Here is a 19,500-nt window from a genome sequence, read left to right on the forward strand (position 1 = left end):
ACTTTACAGAATGCAAGATACTCAGTCCAAGCTGATTACAACATCAGCTCGCAAATCAAGCTTAACTACTTAGGGGAACATCTACACAAGATGGACCCAGCATTCCCAGCTTATGATGAGTATTTCAAAGGGAGGAAAGAAGGAGAAATAAACAAGGCAATGATCCTTGAAAAAGGAGTGGAAGAAACGATGAAAAAGGCTGGATTCTGGAAAAAGCTCATAAGAAAAGACAAAGGAAGCACAAGTGGTCAAAAAGAGGCAGGAAGCAAGAAGAAGCAGGATCCCAAGAATTAAGAAGAACCAAGCAATAAATAAGAGGTGGTCTCGTTCCTTAATAATCAAATGATAATTGGTGAATTGTCTTTATGAACTTGTTTTCATCATAAGTCATTTAAGTGTTATGTGGAGTCTTTTTTTTTAGTATGAGTCTTTTGTTTTTTTTGTATGAGTGTCTGTTTATTGCTTTGAATAAAGTGAATGCCTAGATGTTTGGATATAACTTCACCTTCTAAAACAAGTGCGTGCCATGCTTGTTCTGTTTCCAAAAATAGAAGAAAAGTTTGAACAAAAGTAACTTGGCTAAATTAGTGACAAATCAAGTAGAATTAAGTGGTGGTATGCATGCTTGATTGTTTAGTCAGATCACTAGAATTAGAGTGTAGAATTATCATTTTTTATGTAGAAAGTAAAAATTGTCTATGGATCTTGATGAATAAATGTCTTTGGCCATGAAAAAGAAAGAAAAAGAAGAAGAAAAAGCCAAAGGGCAACCAAAAAGCAAAAAAATTGAGAAAATAAGCTAGGTACCAATGGTTTGAACTTCTGAGACAAATGCCTGTGGTGTTTATGTATTAAGGATATGCTTGGATGAATAGGTTCTGAGGAGTGTTTCAACACTTGGTAACTTGGGTTAACTAACCCGGGATTATCAACCAAAAGTCCATTATCAAGAGCAACCTAAATACAAAACATTTAGTCACACAAAGAGGTGCTGGGCACCAATGTCTCAAGAAGAAATGTGAACTAAAATGCCTAAAGTGGATATGTGTAGTGCACTGATAAGAAAAAGAAAATGCCAAAGGCTTGTGCAACACATGACACTAAGCAAACAAGGAGCAAAGGAGCTCTAAGAAAAAAAGAAAAGAAAACAAAGAAGAGAAAAGTGCCAAAGACATAAGAATAACAAGAGGCCATAGCAATGTTTGATGGATGCAATGAAAAAGTGATAATCCTACCTGATAAGTATGAAAAAGTGATGCTGCAACTTTCTGCATAAAACCCTTCTGATGAACTTCAAATGCTTGCTAATATAGCCAATGTAATTGCTTTCTGTTTCATACTTTCTTCTCAAATAACTCAGGACTTGCTTAGGGACAAGCAAGTATTAAGTTTGGTGTTGTGATGCCAAGGCATCATAGGCTAGTTTCACTAGCATTTTTTTGTTAGTTTTAGTTGTTTTATGCATTTTCTTGAGCTTAAAGTAACCAAAAATGGTTAAATGAAGAACAAAGCAATGAACCATCCAAACAACATGATTTTGATGCATATTCCATGAGTTTTAGTTATAATACTTAAATGCTATGAATAGAAGATTTCTCATGAAATTTTGCAAGACTTTGATGCAATTGTTTGAATGATTTCAGGGAAGAAGAGGCTAAGCAAGGAAGCAACAAAATCAATGAAGGAAGCTTGAATATCACATGTGGAGTTTAAGTTCCAGTTTAAGCCTAAACTGGAGCTTAAACGTCAAAATCATGAAGGATAAGAAATGCTGGAATTGAAGTTTAACCTCCAGTTTGACCTCAAACTGGAGGTTAAACGCCAGAATGATAATGCCACTCAGGGAGGAGTTCCACGTTTAACCTCCAGTTTGATCTCAAACTGGAGGTTAAACGCCAGAACCAGGAAGAGTACCAGGGAGCCATTCCACGTTTAAGCTCCAGTTTGACCTCAAACTGGAGCTTAAACGTGTTCGACAGCTTTTCTCCTCCAGGGTTGCTCTCTCCATTTCCACGTTTAACCTCCAGTTTGACCTCAAACTGGAGGTTAAACGTGTTCGACACCTCCAGGGCTACCATTCTAAGCTTCCACGTTTAACCTCCAGTTTGACCTCAAACTGGAGGTTAAACGTGTTCGACCTCCAGTATGCCTCCACCCTTTTCCACGTTTAACCTCCAGTTTGACCTCAAACTGGAGGTTAAACGTGTTCGACCTCCAGGGCTGCCCTTCCTATTTCCACGTTTAAGCTTCAGTTTAACCTTAAACTGAAGCTTAAACGTGTTCGACTACATGACTCTCCAGGGCTACCTTCTTCCATTTCCACGTTTAAGCTTCAGTGTAACCTTAAACTGAAGCTTAAACGTGCTTCTACAAATGGCCTCACTGGAAGTGTCTGGCGTTTAAGCTGCAGTTTAAGCTTAAACTACAACTTAAACGCCACTCTTGGAAAAGGTTTCTGGGCCAAAAATATTGTGATTTAAGTTAGTCTTTGAGCACAAATATTAACTTAAACTTACTTTGGTATGAAACCCAATTGAATATCATGGTTTATGGGATTGGGCCTGAAGGATTGATGAGTTTGAAATCTCAATTTATTGAGTCATATGTCATTATTTGCTTATCACTAAGTTGGCTCAATAAATGTTACAGAATTTGGATCAACAACCTCATCAAGATTATGGATCATAAACCCAAGGCAAAAGGAAAGCAAGGAGAGGCCTCAAAGCCCAAGAAGCACAACTGAAGCTCAATATAGAAAGTGTATAAATAGGATAGAAGTTAAGTTAGAGAGAACTTTTACTTTCACTTTTAGCTAGTTTTCCTTTTCTTTGTAATTGAATTCAGAGCTATGATTCACTAAACCCCCTTTCATTGGGTTAGGGAGCTCTATTGTAATTCAATGAATCAATAATAGTTTATCTTCTTCTTCAATCTTTTCTCTTGAATTTTGTTAGAAAGCTTCTCGATCTAATTCCATTGAGTAGTTGTCTTGGGAAAGAAACTACCCATACTTGGAATCCTTCGGAGCCTTGGGAAAGGAATGGAGGATTCATGCTAGAGAAGCTTTCTCACAGTGAATTGGATTGGGGTTTGGATGGATATTGTGACATGTAATCCTACCAAATTGTGGTTCATGAAATTGTGTGGTATAATCAGTGATCAAGCATCATCTCTTCTTATGAACATTTAAACCAAGGAATTGGGAATTTGTTTATTTTTAGAGAGCATTGGTGAGCCAAGGGATTGGGATCCAATCATATAAGATTGCCAAGCAAAATTCAATGAACGCATTGGTTGAGGAAGAGATAAACATGTTTTGATTCGGAGATCTCAATATCTCCTATAACCCAATGAATTCCCCATTTCTGATTTCCACTTTCTCTTTACATTCTGCCACTCAATTCATGCAATCATCCCCATTCCCCTTTTAATTTCAGCAATTTAGTTTCTGCTCTTTAATTCATGCCATTTAAGATTCCGCCATTTTGATTTCTTGTCATTTACTTTTCCCGCCAATTTTACATTCCGCAATTCTCATCTAAATCTTGATTCCGCTCAACTAGAACACACTTCTAATCCGAATTGCTCACTCAACCAATCCTTGTGGGATTCGACCTCACTCTATTGTGAGTTTTTACTTGACGATAACCGGTGCACTTGCCGGAAGGAATTTTGCCGATCGTGCAATTTCCTAAATCGTAGCATAACTAGTTTATGTGCATCATCAGCTCCTCCTCACCCATTTGGTTTGGGGAGTCCTTCACGTCGGAGGTCACCCAAGCGTATCGGTCGTAACCTGCGCTTGAGGAGGAAGATCGTGAAACGTGACGAGGCATACCTACAGTGGAGGCACCACTCGGTTAGTCTACGAGGTCGGGAGTTCGAAAAAAGTCTTGAAACTACATTTTTCCTATTCAACAATTGCAACCAAGCATGGCTGAAGCCAATCCTAAGTAAAAGCCTAAAAACAAATGCCATGGAATGGTAACCCCCCTAATGCACCTATCTAACACTAATGTCATCCAACATACAAGCCAAAATCAGGAAAACAACATGCATACAAGAGCACAGACAGTAAAGAAAAAGTAAAAATAGAACAAAAAGTGAAGGATGAATGCTTACCAGGACAGTTGTAGGGATCTGAGGAGAAGCAAGAGGGAGCGAATGCACAAGAATACAGAACTCACAACAGAGATTCGAGAGAGAAAAAGATGGAAGTAGAGAGAAAGAGACACTGAGGTAGGAATGAAATGTGAAAACTGACTGGGAGATTAGGAAACTGACTCAAGAAGCGCGAAAGGCAAAGGACAAAACAGTCTTTGCACATAGGGTTTTGAAATAACCCATTATGAGCATTAAATGCTTGACGCGAAGAACGAGGTGATGAAAGGTTATCCCCAGCAACAAACAGTCACGCGCGCAAGAGGCACGTCCTCTCCACGAGTGACCGACCTAACGACAATGCACAAGAGAGAACATAACACGCCACCAACGGCGCTCACGTCCATTGCTGGCGCGTTGGGGGCACTGTTACGACCCAGCCCAGCTAGGCGTGTGAACCGACCCGGCCTGAAGACCTACCGACCCGGCCACGCACTCTCCTTGCCAGCTGCATAAGAGCTGGGGGGAAGGAAACTTCCTAGAAGGAGGCCTTCTCCTATGGGGGCCCACCTTTCTGACAGGGTATATAAGGGGAGGGTCCGACCGCTCCCCCCAAGGTACGTCACACATATCACCTTACCCACTTTTTGCCTGCACACTTGACTGATTAGAGCGTCGGAGTGTCTTTGCAGGTGACACCCCCTCTTCACTCGAAGAGCTCGGGACGTTGGTTGCTCCAATTTCACCCCAGCGACCCAGACCTAGGCGATACCCCACCTTATTAACCTAAGAACCTCTCCGAGTCGTCCGTTACCTGAGCTGCCGTACACTTTTAAATTTTAATAATAATAATAATAATAATAATAATAATAATAATAATAATAACAATAAAAATTAATTTAATTTTTGTTTTATCAAATTTTTTTTGATAAATAATTCAAATATAATAGAATAAGTAATAATTAAATTAAACTTCAATAATCATAAAATTTTATTTAATTATTTTTATTAAAAATAATTTTCTTAAAATCTACATCTCAATATAATATATTAGCTCATAAATAGCTAATTATTTAATTTTCAAAAATCTGGAGCTTTTCAGCGGCCACCACATTGGAGGAAAGTCGTTAGCCATAAAGCTCATTAGAGCCGGGTATTACTGGCCCACAATCATGTCGGGTAGATAAAAGTTTGTCAAGAAGTGCAACAAGTACCAAGAAAATGCCAACTTCCACAAGGCTCCGGCAAGGGAGCTTAATTTGATGTTGGCTCCATGGCCTTTCGTCCAATGGGGAGTTGACCTCTTGGGACCATTCCCGCTCAGTCCCGGGCAGGTCAAGTATCTAATAGTAGCCATAGACTACTACACTAAACGGGTAAAAGCTGAGCCACTAGCCAACATATTATCGGTAAATTGTCGGAAGTTCATGTGGAGACAAGTGATTACCAGGTTCGGAATTCCAGAGACTGTGGTATCAGATAATGGGACACAGTTTGCTGACAAAAAATTTGGAAAGTTCCTATCCAGGCTAGGAATCAAGCAGAAGTTCTCCTTGGTAGAACATCCACAGAGCAATGGTCAAGTAGAAGCGGCAAATAAAGTCATTTTGAAATGATTGAAGAACCAACTCGATCAGAAGAAGGGTTCGTGGGCAGACGAGCTAGCTTCTGTCCTATGGTCTTAGAGAACGACCCCCTAGTCATCTACCGGGGAAGCCTCTTTCTGACTCACCTACGGAGTCGACGGCGTCATCCCAGTCAAGGTTGGGGAGCCGAGTCCGAGGTTACTTTTCAGCAGGGGAGATGAGGCAGTGGAAAAGGATTTGATTGACGAAATCAGACAGATGGCCCACTTGACGGAGATAGCGATTAAGCAAAAGTTAGCCCTGAGGTACAATAGCAAGGTAGTAAAAAGAAGCCTTGAAGAAGGTGAGCTGGTGTTCCAACGCAACGACATAGGATCGTCGACCCCAGGAGAAGACAAGATAGCAGCAAATTGGGAAGGCCCATACAGGGTAAGAGAGGTACTCGGAAAAGGTGCCTATAAGTTGGAAAAGTTGGACAAAAGCGAGATAAGAAGGACATGGAATATGGCACACCTGAAGAGATTCTACTCCTAAGACACGACAATCCGACCTAGCGGTTTACTCCTCTTATACTTATTTTCATCTCTTCGTCTATTACACCCTTAAAAAAGGTCAAATCCATTTGGTTTACTCCCCCATACCTGCTTACACTCTTATATATATATATATATATATATATTCTACAAAGACGGTAATATCATTTTATTTGACAAGTTAAGATTTCCACTTATTGCCATTTCGTTTTCATCATATGCATACTGATGAGCGGATAATTTATACGCTTTTTGGCATTGTTTTTACATAGTTTTCAGTATGATTTAGTTAGTTTTTAGTATATTTTTATTAGTTTTTAATTAAAAATCATATTTCTAGACTTTACTATGAGTTTGTGTATTTTTCTGTGATTTCAGGTATTTTTTGGCTAAAATTGAGGGACCTGAGCAAAAATCAGATTCAGAGGTTGAAGAAGGACTGCAGATGCTGTTGGATTCTGACCTCCCTGCACTCAAAGTAAATTTTCTGGAGCTACAGAACTCCAAATGGCGCGCTTCTAATTGCGTTGGAAAGTAGACATCCAGGGCTTTCCAGCAATATATAATAGTCCATACTTTGAATAAGGATTGACGACGTAAACTGGCGTTCAACGCCAGTTCCATGCTGCAGTCTGGCGTCCAGCGCCAGAAACAAGTTGCAAAGTGGAGTTCAACGCCAGAAACACGTTACAAACTGGCGTTCAACTCCAAGAATGACCTCTCCACGTGTAAACTTCAAGCTCAGCCCAAGCACACACCAAGTGGGCCCCGGAAGTGGATTTCTATATCATTTACTCAATTCTGTAAACCCTAGTAACTAGTTTAGTATAAATAGGACTTTTTACTATTGTATTAGACATCTTGGGATGTTTAGTTATTAGATCATGGGGGCTGGCCATTCGGCCATGCCTGAACTTTTCACTTATATATTTTCTAACGGTAGAGTTTTTACACACCATAGATTAAGGTGTGGAGCTCTGCTGTTCCTCAAAGATTAATGCAAAGTACTACTGTTCTTCTATTCAATTTAACTTATTCCGCTTCTAAGATATGCATTCGCACTTCAATATGATGGATGTGATGGTCGTGACAGTCATCATCATTCTCAACTTATGAACGCGTGCCTGACAACCACTTCCGTTCTACCTTAGATTGAATGGATATCTCTTGGATATCTAATACAGGGGACCGAGTCCGAGATATTAGTGTCTTTGTGGTATAAGTTAGAACACATGGATGGCCATTCCTGAGATCCGGAAAGTCTAAACCTTGTCTGTGGTATTCCAAGTAGGATCTGGGAAGGGATGGCTGTGACGAACTTCAAACTCGCGAGTGCTGGGCGTAGTGACAGACGCAAAAGGAGGGTGAATCCTATTCCAGTATGATCGAGAACCTCCAGATGATTAGCCATGCCGTGACAGAGCATTTGGACCATTTTCACAGAGAGGATGGGATGTAGCCATTGACAACGGTGATGCCTAACAGAAAGCTTGCCATGGAAAGGAGTAGGAATGATTGGATGAAGACAGCAGGAAAGCAGAGGTTCAGAGGAATGAAAGCATCTCTATATGCTTATCTGAAATTCTCACCAATGAATTACATAAGTTCCACTATCCTATTTTATATTTTATTTAATTTTCATCCACTATAATTTCTTAATACAATTTACTCTGCCTGACTGAGATTTACAAGGTAACCATAGCTTGCTTCAAGCCGACAATCTTCGTGGGATCGACCCTTACTCACGTAAGGTTTATTACTTGGACGACCCAGTGCACTTGCTGGTTAGTTGTACGAAGTTGTGAAACAGATATAAGATCATGAACGAGCGTATTGAGTTTTTAGCGCCGTTACCAAGGAATGGAATGATCACAATTTCGCACACCACATACTCTCAATTTCCTTTTCTATTGAAACAAGCGGCACGACGTGTCCCGACGGTCGATCTAACGGCATTCCGGCTAAAAAGCAAAGGCGCCACATCGGCCAAAAAGTTCAAAGACACAAAAGGAAATACAAAGTCACGACCTCATGCCTTTGGGATATCAACATACTTCCCGTCCTGAACTATTCTAAAGTCCCCAACAACCGAGAGGTCGAGGTCGGGAAAAAGCACGACCACCTGAGCCTTGATCCTTTCCTCCGTAGCCTTGACGACCTTCCGGGCATCCCTTACAACCTCCTTATTTTTCTTCTTTAAAGAGGACTCCTCTTGCTGAGGGGCCTCATCCGAGCTTATTGCTTGAACAAGCTTCTCCTCCAAGTACTTAATCTTCGTCTAAGTAGCAACGACCTCAGCGCGAGCAGTATTCAAAGAAGACGATAGAGAGAGATCACGCTCTGCCAACCTGTTGATCTCTATGGCATCCTCTTCAGCTTTCCTCTCCTTTTCTTCCAACTTGGTCTTCAGGGACTCTTCCTGGGCTTTCGAATCCATGAGATCCTTCTGGGAAGCCCGAAGCTTCGCTTCCAGAACCTGACAATTTGCCAAGACAGGCTCCACCTTCTTGGCGATGGCGGCAACTCGGAGGAGGCTGTGATAGGTCCACCTCCCCTAACCGGCAAGATCCTCATCCCGGAAGAATTCCTCCGTGCCTAGGAGAAGCTGGGACTCAATGAAGTGCTCGGCATCAAAGTTCTTCTCCATCACTGTCAAAGCCTTTCCAGGCAAGGTCTTCCTCTTTTTTGGGTTAGTCACAATGACCAAATCCTCGTCAGCCCCAAGGTCTTCCTCTTCCTCTTGAGTCGGCACCTCGTCAACAGGAGCAGCCGGTGGATCCTCACGAGTCCCTTTATCAGTAGGAGAAGCCTGCCCTTGGTCCCAATCCGCAACCTGGCCACTCCCCTCACCGACAACCCCGGGAACAGGACTTTCCAAAGGAGTTGCCGATGAGTCTTTGTCACTTTTTTGTTCAAAAATTGCATCAATGTAGCCATGGTAGTCTTCCTATCAGCCATGGAAACTACACGTGTAAAACAAATCATGAGACCCCAAAATGGGAAAGCACGCATAAAAATAACACACAGAAAAAGCAAAAGGACCGCTAACAACTCACATACATAAGACCGTCCGGTCTCTCAATCTCCCATCACCATGTGGGGATTAAGGTTTTTGTTACAAAAAATAGCCAACAAAATGTCAGCGATCTGGCGATCCTCCGGGCTCAGCCCATCATAAGTCACCTTTATCAAGTAATTGGACTCTTCCCCCAAACTCCAATAGGTTGGGATCCGTCTCTCCCCCTCCAGGGTAAGCCAGAAAGGATGATGGGCCTTGACCGGCCTAACCTTGAAAAAGGTGGCCTTAAACCCATGGAAGGAATCTTCTAAAAGGCTGCAGATCCTACGACCTTGCTTGGCCTGAAATGACATATATCCCCTCTTGGTTTTGCCCTCCCGAGAAAGATTGGTAAGGAGGAACAAGTAAAGGAAGATGTTGACAGAAACTGAGAGCTCCTGATGCACGGAAAACTTGTCTCGTGACAAATTTCCTTCGGCAAGTGTACCGAATTTGTCGTCAAGTAAAAACTCACAATAGAGTGAGGTCAAATCCCACAGAGATTGATTGATCAAGAAACTTTAATTAGAGGAATGTTCTAGTTGAGCGAATCAGTATTTGAGTTGAGAATTGCAGAAAATAAAATGGCGGGAAGGTAAATAACAGAAGAAGTAAATGCTAGAAATAAAGAGCTGGAAGTAAATGACGGAAAGTAAATTGCAGAATTGTAAATGGGAATGGGGTAATTGCTCATAAAAGTAAATGACAGAAATTAAAGAGAATGGGTAAGATCAGAAATGGGGAGTTCATTGGGTTCAGGAGATGTTGCATTCTCCAGATCAGTTTCATTTTCATCTCTTCCTCAATCAATGCATTCATTGATCTCCTTGGAAATCTTAAGTGATCGAATTACAATTCCTTGTAATTCAATCTCTCAAATCTTGATCAATAGCCAATTCCTTGGTCAATTGCTCATGAGAAGAGATGAAATATGGTCACTGATTATACCACATGCATTTCCCAAATCAAGTATTGAGAGGATTATAGTCACATATCAATCCAAACCCAATTTGGTCCAGCATGAGAAAGCATTTCTAGCATGATCCCTTCATTCCTCTTTCAAGGTTCAGAAGAGGTCAAAGTTTGAATAGCTTCTTTTCCAAGATAACTATTCAATTGGATGAAGATCGAAAGCTTTCAAGTAGAATCAAGAAAACAGATAGAAGAAGAATAATGAAAACTAGTATTGATCTATCAAATTACAACAGAGCTCCCTAACCCAATGAAATGGGGTTTAGTTGTTCATAGCTCTGGAAATTGAAAGCAAAGATGGAGAATATATGATGAAAACAAAACTAGAAGTGCAGAGAATGGTAAAATATAGAGAGTAGTTTTCCCAATTTCCAATCTCTCTTAGCAATTCAAAGCTACTCCTATATATACTACTCTTCTGATCTTCTAGTTGGCTCTTCAAGTCTTGGGTATGGGCCTTTGGATCTTGAGTTTGAAGCAGTTATCTTCTTCATTGGGCTTAGCTTTACTTGCAGAGAGAAAGTGTGAAGTGGGCAGGGACTTTAGCTCAGGACGTTAGTGGTGTTAACGTTAAGTGAAAATGTGGGTTCGAGAACGTTAGTGACAATCACCTTTTTCACTAACGTTCCTTACCCAAGTTAGAGCCATGTTAACCTCAACGTTAGTGGCACAAACGTTGCCACTAACATTGCCTCTTGGTCCTTCGCACACGTTATTGGGACTTACCTTTCCCAATAACGTTGAAAAGCCTCCCCCTTTCTTACGTTATAGTCCACATTAACTTAGTTAACGTGGCTCTTAACGTTAGCTTGCCAACCTTCGAGAACGTTAGTGACACTTACCTTTGTCACTAACGTTCCAATGTGCCCCTATCTCCCACGTTAGAGTCCACGTTAACTAGGTTAACGTGGCCTCTAACGTAGCAATGCTAGCCATCTTCCAACGTTAGTGACAAAGGTGAATGTCACTAACGTTGGCTCATCATCTCTCTTCCTCACGTTAACTTCCACATTAACTAAGTTAACGTGGGAGTTAACGTGGCTCATTGTGGCTTGTGTGGTTCATTCCAACGTTAGTGACAAAGTTAGGTGTCACTAACGTTGGCGATCATATACTTTCTCCACGTTGGCTTCCACGTTAACTAAGTTAACGTGGTAGTTAACGTGGCTTGTGGAGGCTTGGCCAACGTTAGTGACAAAGGTGAATGTCACTAACGTTGGCTTCTCTTTTGCTTCTTAACGTTAGAAGCCACGTTAACTAAGTTAACGTGGCAACTAACGTGGCCACTTATGAGCTTGGCCCAACGTTAGTGACAAAGGTAAGTGTCACTAACGTTGGCTCCATTTTCTTTCATCCACCTTAGAGTTCACGTTAACTTAGTTAACGTGACTCTTAACGTGGGCTATGATGGCTTCGAGGACGTTATTGACGATTACTTTTCTCATTAAATTTGCAAGCTAGCTCTCATTCCTACGTTAGAAGTCACGTTAGTGAGACTAACGTGGCTGCTAACGTGGTTCTTCCTTGCTTCCTTTGTCCTGAAATCAAGCAATAAAGTGCATCAAAGTTCTAGTTCAAGTCATGAGAAATGCAACATCCAATTTGTCATTAATTTCATGCCAAATCCTCATGAAATCATGTAAGGTGCACCATGTATGCTTGAATCAAGATGTAAGTGAATATCTACCCAAAACTAGTTTATTTTCTAAGGAAATGCATGAAACTACCTTAAAAACAGTAAAGAAAAGGTCAGTGAAACTGGCCAAAATGCCCTGGCATCACAACACCAAACTTAAAGCTTGCTTGTCCCTAAGCAAGTACTGGAACAAGAGAATGATGAATGGAATGCCAAGAGAAATGAGTCATACTTGTGGAAGTCATGTCCCTGGTTTTATGGTGGTTTCATGCATAGCAACTTAAGTTCATTCCTGGTTTTCAGACCTTTATCTTGTCCTAGAATACTCACTGTGATTGCATCCCATGAGACTTTTATTCATTGATCCTTTTGTTGTCATTTCAGGGCTTATTTGTGTTCTTAAGCTAAGTGCTCTGTAAGGGGGCAACTCTTTAAAATAAGCTTTCAGCCAACACTCCCGAACCAGTTGGTTCAAGGTGCTAGGTGGTTAAGCACTCCTAAGGACTTACTTCCTCAAGTCTCTCCCCCATACATACACACCACAGGCACTTGGTTTGTTTATTTTCTTTCTTGAGACCTTGGTGTCCAGTACCTCTTTGGGTTACTAAATGCTCTGTAGTGGGGGTTACTCTTGATAGTGGACTTTCAGCTGATAATCCCGAGTTAGTTAACCCAAGTTACCAAGTGATAACGCACCCCTAAGAGCTTATTCATCCAAGTAAATCCCTCACACAGGAACACCACAGACACATGCTTCAAGATTAAAACCATTGGTGCCTAGCCTTATTGCTTACTCTTTGTCTTTTATTTTTCCACTTTCATTTTTCTTTTCCCCTTTTTCTTATTAGGATCTTGTTATTTAGCTAGTCTCATGTGTATGTTCAAAGCATAGTATTCATGACAGATAGTTGTCTTCCCACCTTGTGGTTGAACTAACTTAGCTAACTTATGATCACACCATAAACTCATGAACTTACTCCATAGTATGAACTCCACTCTGGTCTTTTGTAAACACTCATTCTCTTTTCATTTGATTTAAAGGAACAAGCATACAAGTAAGCCAAGTGATGATGCAGTGACATAAAGACTAGCAAGCATAGACCTCTTCAACACAAAACTTAAAAGACAAAATAAAAAAAAGTTCAAACTAACATGGAAGCAAGTTCTATTTCATACAAGATCTTCCTTATTTAAACCATAGAGAAAGATGGACCAAAGAAGGAACTCCACCACCTTTTACTCATGTGCTTGCCCATGCTCTCCTCCTTGCTTGTCCTCCTTGTGTCCCTCTTGAGTGCTCGTACTCCCACTCCCTTTGCTTTTTCCAATCAACTTTTTCCAGAAACCACCATCTTCCATCTTCTTCTTTAGTGTTTCCTTCTGCTTTTTCACCTTCTTCTCTTCTTGTTCTACAAAATCTTTTTGGACCTCATCATATGTAGGGATGGCATAGTGTAGATGATGCATATGACTAGACATGTAGTTTAACTTGGCTTAAGTATTTACGTTGAACTCCTCCCTATGTAGTTGCCGTCCTTCATTAAGTAGAGTGAACTCATTGAATGCTTTCATCTGAGCTATTTGCTGCTGATTGAGTTCCTGCAAATGCTTATCTTGACGTTCTTGCCTCTCAGTAACTTGGTGGATGGCTTGAGTGAGATGGGAGTATTGTTCCTGTTGCTGCTCCATTTGTTGTTTCTGCCATTATTCTTGTTGGCTCATCCAGTTGGACTGAAGGTTTAGTATTTGCTCTTGTCCTTCCATATGTCTCATCCCCAAATCTTCAATGGCCCTTAGAAGGTGATTCATATTCAAGTCGGCTGGGTCATGATGCTCTTCTTGTTGATATTCTTCCTGATGAGGCTCCTCTTGGTGAGCTCCTTATTTCGCTTTTAGCTTCCCTATTTGTGGCCTTCTTTGTTGCTGAGCAGGTGTAGTATAGACCAGACGTTAGATTGTAACTAGCCTCCTAGGGTTCACCCAGTCTGGATTGCTATCCTCGAAGACCACCTTAGCCTTTGTGCACAGTCTGAGAATAGTGCTGGGGTACCAAAGCCTGACACCCGAATCAGCCTTCTCAGCTGACTCTTGAATCCCCTCAGCTATGAGTTCATGCACATTAATTTCTCCGTCCTGTACTAGGCAATGTACCATAGTCGCTCGATTAATATTGACCTCTGAATTATTTGCAGCTGGGAGGATGGACCTCCTTACGAGTTCAAACCACCCTTTGGCTTCCGGGCTAAGGTCTCCCCTCTTGATGAACCGGGGTCTTCCATCTGCATACCTCTCCCAATCAGCTACTATAACACAGATGTCAGTCACGATTTCTGTGAGCTCATCATTGTCAGGGCTCTTACTTATCCTTGCATGATAACTGGGCTCATCAAAATGCGGTGATTTCAAGTGAAGAGTTCTTGTTATGACATTTGGGCTGAAGTCCACCTCCTTTCCTCTTACATAGCTTTTAAAGGTTGGGGCCCTGGTTTTGTCTTCTCTAACCACATTTGCGTAGAACTCTTTGATGAGGTTTGCATTGATCTTCCCCTCTGGATTAGTGAGCCTTTGCCACCCTCTTTGTTCAATTTTCTCCCAAATCTGTGGGCACTCGTCTTCATTGATTTGGAAGGTTAACTCAGGCAGTATCTTCTTGATCATGATCCTTTCAAATTCTTATTCATGGAAGGCAGTTTTGAATCTCTTCTCATCGAAAGGAATTCTCTCCATTGGTTCTTTCCTTTCTTTGTCTCTTGGAGCTTGATGCTGCCATGCGTGGAGGTTAATGTGTACTGGTGTAGTGAAAAGAAGAGATGTAGGATTTAGAGAATGAGGAGTTGGGAGAACTGGTTGTTGGAAAGTGAAGTGCAAGGGATAGGAATTTCGAATGTGGAAGTGGTGCGGACTAAATCCACTTATATAGAGAAGTGGTGAGTGGATGAAAGGTGTGAATTGACGGAGTGGTTGCTTGATGGATGGTTGGGGTTGTGCATGGAATGAGCACAGGGATCATAAACTTTATGAAGGGGGTTGGTTCGGTCTCCAAGAGTCTCATTTTTTCAATGTTGCATGGCAACATTTTCCAATGCGTTCCTTCTTGAGACAAGTGTGTAGTTTCTCTTCATGAAGTGGCCGAACCTTCTTCATTTAATTGTCCAATCAATCCCTTTCAATGCTCCTCTCCTTTTCCCTATAAAAATAAGAAAAATTAATATCATAAAAATTTAAAACTTACGGCTAGAATAATAAAGAAAAAGGATTGGATTGTTTATTCATGAACACCAACTAACTAACTAACTGTGTATCCTTATATGCATATTCGTGGCACCTTGGGGTGACACCAAACTTAGTTTGGAGCACTGTGATGAAAAGTTTTGTTCAAAGCCCCAAGACTAGCATGCTCTGAGTTGCGCTCATGTTTTCTTGGCATGCTTTGAACACCAAACTTGTTCTTCACTATATACTGCATACTAAGGATCTCACTAAGTGTCTGTCAAGTTTGGGTTGGAGTCCATGAATATTGACTTATTCACTATTTTCTAAAAGCATATAAAACATGGGTTGCCTCCCATGAAGTGCTTCTTTAGCGTTACTAGCTTGACGTTTCTCCTTCATCAGGGAGGTTGATAATGCTTCAAGTCCTCCCCTCTTGCCTTGGACTTATATCCATTGGTTGTATCAATGATCTCTACATGTTCCAAGGAGAGAACTCTGTTGATAGTGAAGACCTTAGGTAACTGAGATGGTACAGTGGGGAGATCAGGGGGGATATCTGGGAAGTAAGCTAAGATCACTTTATCCCTTGGAGAGAAGTTCTCGGTAGGGATCTTCTTGTTCCTCCACCTCCTTGGTACCTTCTTCTTTGTTCCTTTTGATGTTGTCTTGCTCTTTGTGACTTCTTCTTCTAAGAGAATTTTGTTGTTGTCTTCACATGTCTCTGGTGGTTTAGGTTCCTCCAGCTTTTCCTTGAGCTGTGACAACTGCTTATTTCTTTGTTCGTCAAGCAAGGGCTTTCCCAGATGAGCTGGTTGTGCTTCAGTGCTTGCTTCCTCTTTCAGTATCTCATTATGATCTTTGCTTGGTTCTTTGTTCTCTTGGTCTGCTTATTTTGAGAGTTTGAAGACATTAAAGCTGAGTTGTTCATCATGGATCCTCAATATTAGCTCCCCTCGCTCCACATCTATGAGTGCTCTGGCTGTAGCTAGGAATGGTCTTCCCAATATGATTGGGTGGGTGTGACTCTCTTCCATGTCCAGGATGACAAAGTCTGTGGGAAGAAAGTATTTCCCAACCTTTACCAACATATTTTCCACCACTCCTATTGTTTGTTTTTGAATTTTGTCTGCTAGCCTGATAACTACATCTGTGGGCATTATCTCATTGATCTGCAGCCTCTTCACCAGGGATAAGGGCATTAAGTTGATGCTTGCTCCCAAATCGTAGAGTGCTCTATCAAACATTGTTTCTCCTATGGCACAGGGGATGTGAAAATTTCCTGGGTCCTTTCTTTTTGTAGGTAACTCTGGTTGAATGAGGGCGCTGCACTCCTTGTTTATCACTATAGTTTGTCCTCCCTTGAGTGAGCTTTTCCTAGGAAACAGTTCCTTCATATACTTGATGTATGCAGGCATTTGTTGGATGGTCTTGATAAATGGTATGTTGACATGCATAGATGCAAACAAGTCAAGAAATCTTGAGTATATTCTCTTCTCAACAGCACCCTTGAGTAGTTGGGGAAAGGGTGCATAAAGTCTCAGCAGCTCCTGTTGTGAGATTTCTGGTTCTTGGTGATCTTTTTCCTCCTTCTCTGTTGAGGTGTCTCCAGGTTATTCTGCCGACTTGTTTGGCTTGTCCTCAGTCTCCTTATCACTTATAGTGACCATCTTGCAATCTTCCCATCTTACTTTCTTTGTTTCACCTCTCGGATTCTTCTCTGTGTCACTTGGGAATCCATCTGTAGGTTTGGGAATCTGCTCAGAGAGATACCCCATTTGGGATTCCAACCTCTTGATTGTGTCTCCCTGGTTCTTGAAATTGGCTCGTACTTCCTCCTTGAATGCCTTGTTGTCTTGAATCTCTTTGCCTATGCCTTCAAGTAGATTCTCAATCCTTGAGAGTCTGTCATCAAATGATGGTAGATTGGGATTAGAGGTGGAAGGATGAGGAGGGTTATTTTGGCCTTGGTAAAGGTTTTGAGAGGGTTGGTTATGTGGGTGCTGATATGGTCTGGATGTGAAATATTGGTGGGCTGCATTGTTATTGGGATTTGAACGTCTTTGATCTAGGCCTTGGTCTTGTTGATTTCTCCACCCAAAGTTTGGGTGATTCCTCCATCCAGGGTTATAGGTCTTAGAGTATGGATCATGGTTTTGCCAAGGTGAATTCTCAATGTAGTTGGCTTGCTCCTGACTACCCTCTGCTTCTTCATTCACTCCTTCTTAGGTTGTTGATGAAGTAGTGATTGCTACTACTTGGTTCCTCTCCATCTTCTTGGTGAGGTCAGCCAGCTGCTGGGTAATGAGCTTGTTTTGGGCCAACAGAGCATCTACATTGTTTAGCTCCATTACTCCTCTAGTGTTGCCTCTTTCAGAAGCATAGAAATAATCATTCTCTGCTACTGTTTCAATGACATCTATGGCTTCCTCAATGGTTTTCTTCTTGTCCAAAGATCCTCTGGATGAATGGTCTACTGCCTTCTTTGATTCATATGACAGGCCTTCATAGAAAATGTGCAGCTGCACCTATTCGTTGAACATGTTAGGTGGACACCTCCTTGTCAGGTCCTTAAACCTCTCCCATGCTTCATAAAGAGTCTCACCATCTTGTTGCCTGAAAGTTTGGACCTCAGCTCTCAGCCTATTGATTCGTTGAGGGGGTAGAATCTTGCTAAGAATTTGTTCACTACATCTTCCCAAGTTGTCAAGCTCTCCTTCGGGAAAGACTCCAGCCATTTGGCTGCCTTATCCTTGAGTGAGAATGGAAATAAGAGCAGTCTATAGGCGTCAGGATGAACACCATTAGACTTCACTGTGTCACAAAGTCTCAAGAAGGTGGTTAGATGTTGATTGGGGTCTTCTTGGACACTTCCTCCGAACGAACAGTTGTTCTGAACAAAGGTGATGAGCTGTGGTTTTAGTTCAAAATTGTTGGCATGGATGGTTGGCTTTTGAATGCTACTTCCACAGTTTCCTGGGTTTGGATTGATGTAAGAGCCTAAAACTCTTCTATCCTCCCCAGCATGATTTGCTCGACCTCCTCCGTCATGGTTGTGAGCCTCTTCCTCACGATGGTCTTCCATGTTTTCTTCCATGTTTGGTTCAAAGTATTCCTCTTCTTCCTCAGCACCAACCACTCTTTTTCCTCTTGCTTCCCTCCTTAATCTAAAGAAGGTTCTCTCAGGTTCAGAATCAAAGGAAGTTGAAGCCCCGCTTCTTCTCCCTGTCATACAACCAACAAAGCACAAGCAAGGAAAATAAATGCAGAAAGTATTCTGTTAGAATTACTGTTAGTGTGAGTGATGCAATATATCAAACAGTTAGTGGGTTAGTGAACTGAATTGTAAATAACGAAAAGAAATGAAAAAGTAGGGGGAAGGGAAGAAATTAACTAAAACTGAAAGTAAATTACTCAAACAGAAAATTAAATCAAACAAAACAAAAATGCTCAATCTAGTTATCCTCCGATTTAATCATTGTTGATGCACAATCAATCCCCGGCAACGGCGCCATAAACTTGATGCACGGAAAACTTGTCTTCTGACAAATTTCCTTCGGCAAGTGTGATGACAAGTCATCCTAGCCTATTTTAGCTAGTCTTTTTCTTTTGTTTTCATTAGAATTATGCACTTTCTTGAGCCATAAGCAAGCCAATTGGGTAGATTTTCATGTTTCCTTTGATTTAATCAACCATGTATGAATTCATGCTATTTCATGAGGTTTTATGCTAAAATTGTCACATATTATGAAAGAATGAATATCTCATGATTTTGAGCATAGCTTTGATGTGTTTGGTTGATTAATGATAGGTGAAGAAAGCTTGGAGAAAGGTTGAAGCAAAGAGGAATGGCTAGGAGTGAAGAGAGGACAATGGAATAAGTGAAAATTGAACCAGGAAGCATGAAGTTAGCCCCAACGTTAGCCCCCTAACTTGGAGGCTAACGTTAGGCATGAAGATTACTCCCTGGGCTCCCCACGTTTGAGCCAACGTTAGCCCCATAACTTGGAGGCTAACGTTGGCACATGAACATTCAAGGAAGAGGCCAACGTTAGCTCCAACGTTAGCCCCCTAACTTGGAGGCTAACGTTGGCACATGAAGACACAAGGGAGGGGCACCAACGTTTGCGCCAATGTTAGCCCCCTAACTTGGAGGCTAACGTTGGCGCCACTAGCACTAAGCAAGGCCAACGCTAGGGTCAAAGTTAGACCCCTAACGTTGGCACCAACGTCCAAACCAGAGAAGTCATGCTTGCTGCTATGAAAAGTTAGGGTCAAAGTTAAACCCCTAACGTTGGGACCAACTTTGGCTAACTTCAAAACCGGTTCAATTGGTTCACTTTGGTTCTTCTTCAAACTTCAAGAGCAATTAACCAAGGCCTCTTTCAACCCAATTCCACCAAG

At 41.5% G+C, this 19,500-nt stretch overlaps 1 non-coding gene across 1 annotated transcript; it reads left to right on the forward strand.

The window, feature by feature from the left end:
• Positions 1-17,637: 17,637 nt before the first annotated feature.
• On the forward strand, positions 17,638-17,741 carry LOC148562332 (small nucleolar RNA R71). Its single transcript, XR_015887942.1, has one exon. It is a non-coding gene; the product is annotated as a small nucleolar RNA R71 (small nucleolar RNA).
• The last annotated feature ends 1,759 nt before the right edge of the window (positions 17,742-19,500 follow it).

The sequence above is a fragment of the Arachis ipaensis genome, chromosome B6 (assembly GCF_059453495.1).
Source record: "Arachis ipaensis isolate K30076 ecotype BB chromosome B6, ASM5945349v1, whole genome shotgun sequence".
NCBI lineage: Eukaryota > Viridiplantae > Streptophyta > Magnoliopsida > Fabales > Fabaceae > Arachis > Arachis ipaensis.